Genomic DNA, 9,114 nt, shown 5'->3' on the forward strand with positions numbered 1-9,114 from the left:
GATAGTATGCTAGTCAGTTTGAAAATGGAACCATTAAATGAGAGGATAACTAATTAAATGGGATTTTGTAATGTCAACTGTAAATATTATCAGATTTATCATTTTATCTTATCACTAAAAAAGTTGCATAATTTGAGTGCTAACATACAGACCCTAGAAAACCTAATAAAACAGATCACAGAGATGTTCAAATCCAGACAGAGGAGTTTAATGGAGAGCCAATTTTAGCATTGCATTATAAAAATAGTGAGGAATTAATATGATCTCATGATCATGATGATACATGGATAGAAGAGATGATTTCCAGAATATTGAGGAAAAGTTGAAATGTCAAATGTTCTAAGTATGGCAAACAGGCTCACTGTAAAAATAATTGCAGAAAAGGCATTCCTAGAAACAAAGTTTTTTCTAAGAATAATCCATTCAGAATGCCCCTCCCTTCTGGATTATGCGGAAGGTGTGGCAAAGGCAGGCATTGACTAATGAGTGTAGGTCAACAAGGAATATTCAAGGTAATCCTGTGCCACCGGAAAACTCCACAACAGGCCTCTCACAGGTTCCTAAGCCAAATCCAGTTCAGTTGTTTCCTGCCATCACAGAGGAAGCTCCTTCCCAGAGCAATTAAAGAACCTAATGCCTATAGTGAGAAACCACACTACTGTGGATAACAGAACATCTGTAAAGATAGAATAAAAAATTCAGGAGAAACCATAAAGCGAGTGTTTTGACAAACTTCTATAAATGAACAAAGACCAACATTGAAAATATGAATAAATAACATTATCATTGAAGGTCTGATAGAAACAGGTGCAGATGTAACAATAATTTCATCAGAATCTTGGCATCCAAATTGGCCTCTTCAGGATATAAATGTTCAGTTTTGAGGGACTGGAACATTATCTCAGGTAAAGCAGAGCGTGAGATGGATTAAATGTATAGGGTCAGAAGGACAGAGAGGAATATTAAAACCATTGTGGCTAACATACCAATAAATTTGTGGAAACATAATATATTATAGCAATGGAATACTCATTGATATACACCCAAACTTAGAAACAAACCATAAATTAACATATATTTCTGGCAACTGGATTGTTCCATTTTGTAGAACTTGGAAAACTAAAATATGTACACCACAGCATTAATATCTATTCAGGTTTTCAATGGGCAACTGCTTTGAGTTCAGAAATGGCTGATTCAGTAATCATACATTTGCTAAAAGTTATGGCCATCATGGGTATACCTGTACAAATAAAGGCAGATAATACTCCAGCATATAACTCTAAGAAAATAAAACAGGTTTCTTGGGTTTTTGTTTTTTGGGGTTTTTTTTTTTTTTGCTTATTATAAGATAAAACATATTACAGTTATTCCACACAAACCTACAGGGCAGGCAGTTATAGAAAAATCAAATCAAACTCTAAAGGATATGTTAAATAAACAGAAAGGGGTGATAAATACCCCCAGAAATAGATTGCATAATGCTTTATTAACTTTGAATTTTCTAAATGCTAATGAGGAAGGAACAGCTGTGGAGAGACACTGGATAGTAGAAAAACTACATAATTAAATCAGCCAATGTACTTTGAAGATGTACTGACCACAGAATGGAAACCAGGACATGTGTTACCTTGGGGAAGGGGTTTGGCTTTTGTTTCCACAGGAGAAGAAAAGCTATGGATACCATGAAAGTTGATAAAAGTTCGATTTGAACAAGAAACACCTCTTAATAAGAAGAGATGATAGTTCATTAAGCACCATGGCCGTTTAAACTAATCTATAAAACTAACAGATGCTTTTTATTTGATCAGCTATAACTTGCCCAAAGAGAATCTCCCCAAAATTAGGGGTGGGGAAGGGTTTTGTTTCTGTCTTTTTAGGAGAATAAAGGCATCGAGCTAAAGAATCTGAAGACCACCGAACAAATGATACATCTGAAGAAAAAGGGCAAATCACCCAGAAAAAAATGTCTAAAGAACAAGAGTAAATTGGTCTATTGGTATATCACATCTCCAACAGGATAAAATTTCATAAATCTTCCCCAAATGTTTGTTTCTGCTATTCTCTACAGACATATAATGCAAATGGTCCTTTTTGTAGTCCCAGTTCAATTAAAGATTAAAGCAGGTTTTGGAGTTGGAGTGTGGCTCTCTCCTTCTCTAAACCCAAGGATGCTTATTAAGTGAAATCCAAAATCTCTGTCTCTTATCAGAAGAGTCACCTGATATGGGACAGAAAAAAAAAACAAATATTTAAGGATTATTTTATTGCTACTAATCTCATAATCCTTTGGTTTTATATTGACTCTTTAACAGCTTTTTTAAGGTATAAGATTTATAAGATAAGCCGGGCGGTGGTGGCGCACACCTTTAATCCCAGCACTCGGGACGCAGAGGCAGGCGGATCTCTGTGAGTTAGAGGCCAGCCTGGTCTATAAGAGCTAGTTCCAGGACAGGCTCTAAAAAAGCTGCAGAGAAACCCTGTCTCGAAAAACAAAAAAAGGAGAAAGATTTATAAGATAAATATATATATTAAACTTTTTGTCATATTAATGGTCATATAGAGTACTAATTCTAGAAAAAGGTTTCACCTACCTTCCTGTACATGATTTCAGGTTTGAGTCTCTATCAGTTTTCTGCAGTGAACCATGAGCACACCTAGCAGCGACTTTTGAAGTCTCCATAAGGAGGATGGGGCTCCACAAGGACAATTCCTTCAGGACTATGATAACACCACAAGTTGAAAAACACCACCTGAAGATCAGCTTTGAACTACAAACTACTCAGAACAATTTCAAGGTGGCTAGTAGAGATGATCCAACCTAGCAGACTGCTCTAGCCAGGACTTGAGACAAGCCCTGCACTTTCCCATTACACAGAGACTGAACAACAAATGATACAGATACCTCTCCCAGGACTTAACAATTAGCCCAAATTTTTCTTTTCAGGATCCCTTAAAGATACCATCACCCCCAGACAGCAGGAAGTAATTTTAAGAATATGACATCCACATTCCCAAGAGGTGGGGTGTGTGGTTTTTGGTCATTCAATGGATTATGGATATTTGTCATTGTTTAAGTGGGTTGTTTATGGGTTGTTATTGGTAATGGCCAGGAAAATAAAACTAAATAAAGGAAATTAGACTCAAAGTTCTTGTTCTGAATAGAAAAAAAAAGGGGAATATAGATCTGATAGGGTAAAAGGGCATATTATTAAATTTACTTTTAAAAAACAAATACTAGTTTTAAGTGTTTTACAGCCGGGCAGTGGTGGTGCACGCCTTTAATCCCAGCACTCGGGAGGCAGAGGCAGGCGGATCTCTGTGAGTTCGAGGCCAGCCTGGTCTACAAGAGCTAGTTCCAGGACAGGCTCTAAAAAAGCTGCAGAGAAACCCTGTCTCGAAAAAACAAAACAAAACAAAACAAAAAAAAAGTGTTTTACACTGGATTGGATTTTTGTATAGTGATACAAATTTGAGATTAATTTTGTTAAAACATACTGTACATATGATTTTAATCTTGTTCGAGGTATTGTACCTCTATAGCTCATTTAACAATGTAATGCAAATTTCTAGTCCTTAAAAGCTAGTATTAACAACTGTTTAGGATAATAAGGAAATGCAGATTAGTAGTTAATCACCTATTACAATCAAACTTATAGACACATTAGGTATGTTTTCACCATCAAACAAAGATATAGTTTAAATAGACAGGTCATCTTCAAACACTTCAGAGATCTACAGAATATGGCATTTAAGATGTTTTAATAACATTGGTTCTTTTTTCCTTTTCCTTTTTTTCTCTCTCTCTTCCTCTTTTTTTTTATGATAATAAGACATGTCTGCTCCAGGCAGCACCAATCTACTTCAGAGAAGATGATGGGCATTGAGGAAACTCCACATGGAGTTTGCTTTCTTTGTGGCAAATGGAAGCCACTGGGAAGAAAATGCCCTTGCCTTGACTGCTGACAGTAATGCTGTCCTAATGGGACAAGCAGGACACAAAAGACAGTGACTGTCAATCATTGCCCAAATAAGGTGATACAGTTCTTCAAAAACTCTGCTTCATAGAAAAATCTGTCAGATATTTTAGGCCTGTAGGCCGAAAACCAATGTCCCATCTGTTGCAGAGAAACTTTGGGTGTCTGTCCAGGCATCCAGCTGTTTCTGTCACCTCTCACATTTTTTTGGAAGTTGCTTGCTCACACTTCCTGCTTACTCAGGTAATATTATTTCCTTATTGGATCTCTGAGAACATTATAGACTAGACAGTTACAGTTACAGTTTTCCTTGTTTACTAGATAAGCAAGTTATGGTAGAAAGTAAATTAGGTACAAGACTTTGGGCTCACCAAGATAGGGTAGATAATGGAGTATTTTCTCTGAATTTGTCAAATGCAAATGGACTTGACATTGTTGATGTATTTATTGCTTTATATATTATATATAGTTATTGTACTTATTGTATATAGTTTTCTTATACTAGTTATAGCCTTTTTATTTTAGACAAAAAGGGGGAATGCAGTGATATTTCATTTGTATTTTATTAAATAAAGCTTGCCTGAAGGTCAGTACAAAGCAGCCACACTAGTCAGCCATACAGGTCAGGCAGTGGCGGTGCATGCCTTTCATCCCAGCACTAGAGAGAAATATAAGGTAGGATGAGACAGGAACTCACTATTTTTTCAGTCTAAATATTTCTTAGAGGTAAGATCCTCTCTAGTAACTTTGCTATTTTGCTTCTCTGATCATCAGGTTGAACCCCAAAATCTGTCTCTGGGTTTTTATTATTTGAACTACAACCAGCTGGGCCAGGAGGTTTTAAGTTCCCTGCCATCAAAGCATTTTAGCACGATTTTTAAAGGCTCTCATCCTGGGGATCAGTGGCTCACACTTGGAATCCCAGCATTTGGGAGGCTTAGACACCCAAACTCAGATTTCCATTAATTACACCCCATCCTCCAGGTCTTCAAATGCTTATGATCCCTAACCCAGGCCCTGCCATCATCTTTGCCCAGAGAGTCCTTGCCAGGGGTTTCTCATGTTCAGGCAGACATGAATCTTCCATATCAAAATGTGCTTGGAGCCGGGCGGTGGTGGTGCACGCCTTTAATCCCAGCACTCGGGAGGCAGAGGCAGGCGGATCTCTGTGAGTTCGAGGCCAGCCTGGTCTACAAGAGCTAGTTCCAGGACAGGCTCTAAAAAAGCTGCAGAGAAACCTTGTCTCGAAAAACCAAAAAAAGAAAAGAAAAAGAAAAAAGAAAAGAAAATGTGCTTGGAGCCAATGCATAAAGCACACATGTATCATCTCCACTCCCTAAAAATGTGGTTCTGTCTTAGAGAGGGGTCCGGGTGGTTCAGAATCCACTTCTGTGGCACACAGGCAGCTTGGAGCACTCCTGTTTGCAACGTTCAAGAAAGAAACTAAACAGGTGCAGTCCAGGAAGACCCCAATGATGCAAGAGGATACTTATTCCGCTCAGATGAAAGGGTGGTTAAAAGTGAGTCAAGAGCAAACCCCCAGCCCTCAAATAGACTCAACGCTTAGAGACTAGGGGATGTCAGCTGGTTCCGGCCCTAATGATCGGCAGACGTCAAGTCAAATCTCATCTGTTCCGACTCCCAAAGCAAACACCAGTAGTTTCCAGAGCACCCAAGACCCTTTTCCCAGCAATATCCTTGACAAAATTCATGTCTAATCCCACATTCCCAGACACCCTAGATACGCTTTGCACAAACTGGCTAACTATAGGAAGCATTCTTGAAAAGCCAAGTTTTCTAATCTGAATAGAGCACTGTGGAGCTAGGTGTACCTGCAAGTCACCTGACTGGGAATCTGAAGATGTGAGCCCACCATGACATTGACATCATCGGCCATAACAAGAATACCACCAAAGGGGAGACTTCACCAGGAGCCAATCAGTACGGCGGGCGCATAACCTTATGAAACCTTTAAAGCTCATGCTAGTTCACTCTTCTCTTACTGATGACAATATGCAGCACAGATGTGCAGCATAATTGTGACATAGCCAACACAAGCTCAGCAAAGTCCTCTTCCACACTCTAGGGAACAAGGTGTACACCTGTGTAGTGCAAGAAACCCTCCAGTTTCCACCGGTGCATTCCGGACAACTGCTGTTTGGCAGTTCTCACATCCCTGCCAAGTTCTGGAAGCAAGCCTGGTCCAGGCAATAAACCGAGCCAGCCAAGTTCTCTAGGAACGAGCTGCTCCGTTCCCGCAACCTTCCCGCCAGGGCAGCCCTCCACCACGCAAAGCCCTAGGAAACGGCATCCACTTCCACCCTCGGAAAAGGCTCCCTAGCTTCTGGCTACAAGGCATTCTTATCACCTTAAGTCCTGGGCGGGCGCCTCCCATCTCCGGACGGTCCACTGCTCAGTTTAACACACTCGGTCTCCCGCGTAAGTACGGATCCTGGCTGGCTGTGGTGGCGCCCGGGTCCCCTGCCAAGTGGCCAGAGACACTGACCTCGCGACACTAACCTGGAAAAGTCCAACAAAAGGGTGTGCCCCAGACAGGTGGCGCCTCTTTCCCCCCGGAAGTAGCTCCGGGAACTTTCTCCCCGTAGCTATCAGGGGACCGAAGTTAGGATCCCCGTCAGGAGCAGAGGCTGGCAGAGACAAGCGGTGGCGCTGTCCACCCAACGCGCCCCAGGGTGGCAGTGGCACCCTACTCCTTTGGGCACGGCGGGTGAAGGGAGGGTCGCGGGACAGGATGTGCCTGCTGCTCTCACCTCCACGCCTTGCTGGCTGGGCCCAGCCGGGCTGGAGCACAGGGCTGCAACGGTGACTGGGGACGGCTCCCCGGGGCGGGGCGGGGCCGGAGCCTAGGAGGCCGGGCGGGCCACGTGGGCGAGAGGCGGGCCCGGGACCCCCCGCAGGGCAGGCCCGGCAGCCAGCTAAGAACAGACCTAGACCCGGAGCCTTGCAACTGTGGCTGGACACCCTCGCGTCTTACGCCTGGCCGGAGGGTCCCTGAAAGCTAAGAAGGGACAGGGAGGAGGACCTTTGGGATGTACTCTGCCATCCAAAGAGGACTCGATTGAAGAGTTCACTAGAGCACAGAAGAGGTGCACTCCCCAGCGCCGGCTCCCATGCTCTGGCAATTCAAGCTCCTAGCAGAAGCGGCGGCGCTTGCCTTGGAGAGCTTGGACCCAAGCCTGTGAATGAAGCCTCCACCCCGCCCAGGGCTTAATCTTCGGCATGCCAGGCCTTGTCCGAATCACCCTTTCCCTGTCTGGAGGTGAAAACGAAGATAGTGTGGGCCCAGCAGGTTCTCAGTAATCGAGGGTTCTTAGGTACGTGCTGAGGACAATAAGAATAGAGCCAAGCCAACAGTGGCCGGGGTCACCCACGCATAAATAAACATAAGAATCTAACTAAAGCTATTTTGGGAATTAAGTCATCCTCAGGACTTCATAAAATCAGGACTAATGAAGGCTGTAGACGAAACAGTAGTTTCCAGACTGTCATGAAACTGTAAACCCTGGGACTGAAAATAAACTCGTTGGTTGCTTCTACATGACACCTGACCCAGGACATTTTAGGTGCTTGATAGAATTTAACATTCTCAGCTGCCCAATACCTGCATGGATCCCACTTCTCCAGTGTAGACACTGAAGACAGATGCAACCCGCCCTCATTTAAGGAGATGGCGATGGGAGACCTAAGTACAGAGGAAGGGCTTCAGTCAAGGCGCTAAAATGCCCTGGGCTGCCGGCTACTGCACTAGAACAGCTCTCTGTGACTTCCTAATGATCCCTGCCTGAGCATTGACTGCCACCCCCACAGGAAATGAAGGTGATGTTGCCTTTCCTGGTGGCATCCCTGGCCACAAAGAGATGTTTGGAATTCCCAATCAGATGGGCATTTCTCATAGCAAACTTTGGTCCTTGCTGCAAGTTCTTGGTCTTCCAGGGCTGGGCAGCCTCTCACTGGCCTACAGCGCACATTTGGGTCCAGAAATAAAGCATCTTGAATAGCTCCCCTTTCTTTCCACTCTGACTTCCAGAAGGTTCCTTGAGCAGACAGATCCCCAGTGATGTTCAGGAAACATGTCCTTGACAGTACTCTATTGCCCAGGACAAAGTCCACGTCCAAACCCCTGTACTCAACATTTCCCTCAAGGACCTGTTATCCCATCCTCTCCATGCGGTGGGAATCCCCACCACTACCTTCTGTGTTAGTTAAACACAAACAGTATTAAGTAGGAGCTGGAGGAAGGGCTCACCTGTTCTTGCCACTGGGTCTTGCATCCCCCTCACCTACATCCGTGGATTAAAACCACCTGTAACAGGGAACTGATGCCCTCTGCTGGCCGCCTCGGGTACTTGTATGCATGGGGGCACACGCGGACTTTTAAAAATTAGAAATACGAACTAAAGGGCCTCCACTTGGTTACTGAGAGCCCAGAAGCTTTTCTAATTTACACTTTTCACACATGATGGTCTAACCATACAGCCTTGTCAAAGTTCTCTCTCCATTAGATTCTACTAATACTTAAAGAAGAGTTGGAAACCAGGCTCAGCTATAAGACGTATCTCAAAAAAAAAAATCTTTTTATTTGAATGTTTACTACACATGGTACCAGGCTCTAGGGAATGATGGGAACTGTCACCAAGGCAGATTTATCCTGGCAAGGCAAAGGACACGAGAAGAGGAAGCGTTGGTGAAGGCAGAAGGAGGTCTGAACTGAGCCCTGACATGGCAAGGGGAGCCTAAGAGCACAGCATGGCTGGAAGGCCACAGAGGTGACAGGCGTTGGTTGAGACAAGGCAGAGGGGCTTGGCAGCCAAGCCAGGGCATCAGATCCTGTCCACAGAAAGACTCGGGCACCAGAATGTGGTCTGGAGGCAGTCCCCTACCTATTGAGTGAGGAATAGAGGCAGTGGTGAGTTTCCTATACCGGGGGAGAGGAAATGTACCTTTTTATGAGAACTAAGGGCAAAGTCCTCAACTTCCTGTTTCATATGTCAGGATACTGAGAACGCGAATCACATCTGCAAGTAGCATACATAAGAACAGCAGGATGTGAAATTACCCCACTGAGTTTGCAGCACCGGGAGCTCTGGGCTCTACACGTGCTCAGGTGCTCTATCAC

General features: G+C 43.7%; 1 protein-coding gene across 1 annotated transcript in view; it reads right to left on the reverse strand.

Moving 5' to 3' along the window:
- Window positions 1-6,548, reverse strand: part of Arhgef3 (Rho guanine nucleotide exchange factor 3) — a 297,984-nt gene extending 291,436 nt beyond the window's left edge. The window contains 1 exon segment of the mRNA XM_038350075.1: window positions 6,498-6,548. The gene's annotated coding sequence lies outside the window, so the exon portion shown is untranslated.
- Window positions 6,549-9,114: the final 2,566 nt, after the last annotated feature.

The sequence above is a fragment of the Arvicola amphibius genome, chromosome 12 (assembly GCF_903992535.2).
Source record: "Arvicola amphibius chromosome 12, mArvAmp1.2, whole genome shotgun sequence".
In the NCBI taxonomy this organism is placed as follows: domain Eukaryota; kingdom Metazoa; phylum Chordata; class Mammalia; order Rodentia; family Cricetidae; genus Arvicola; species Arvicola amphibius.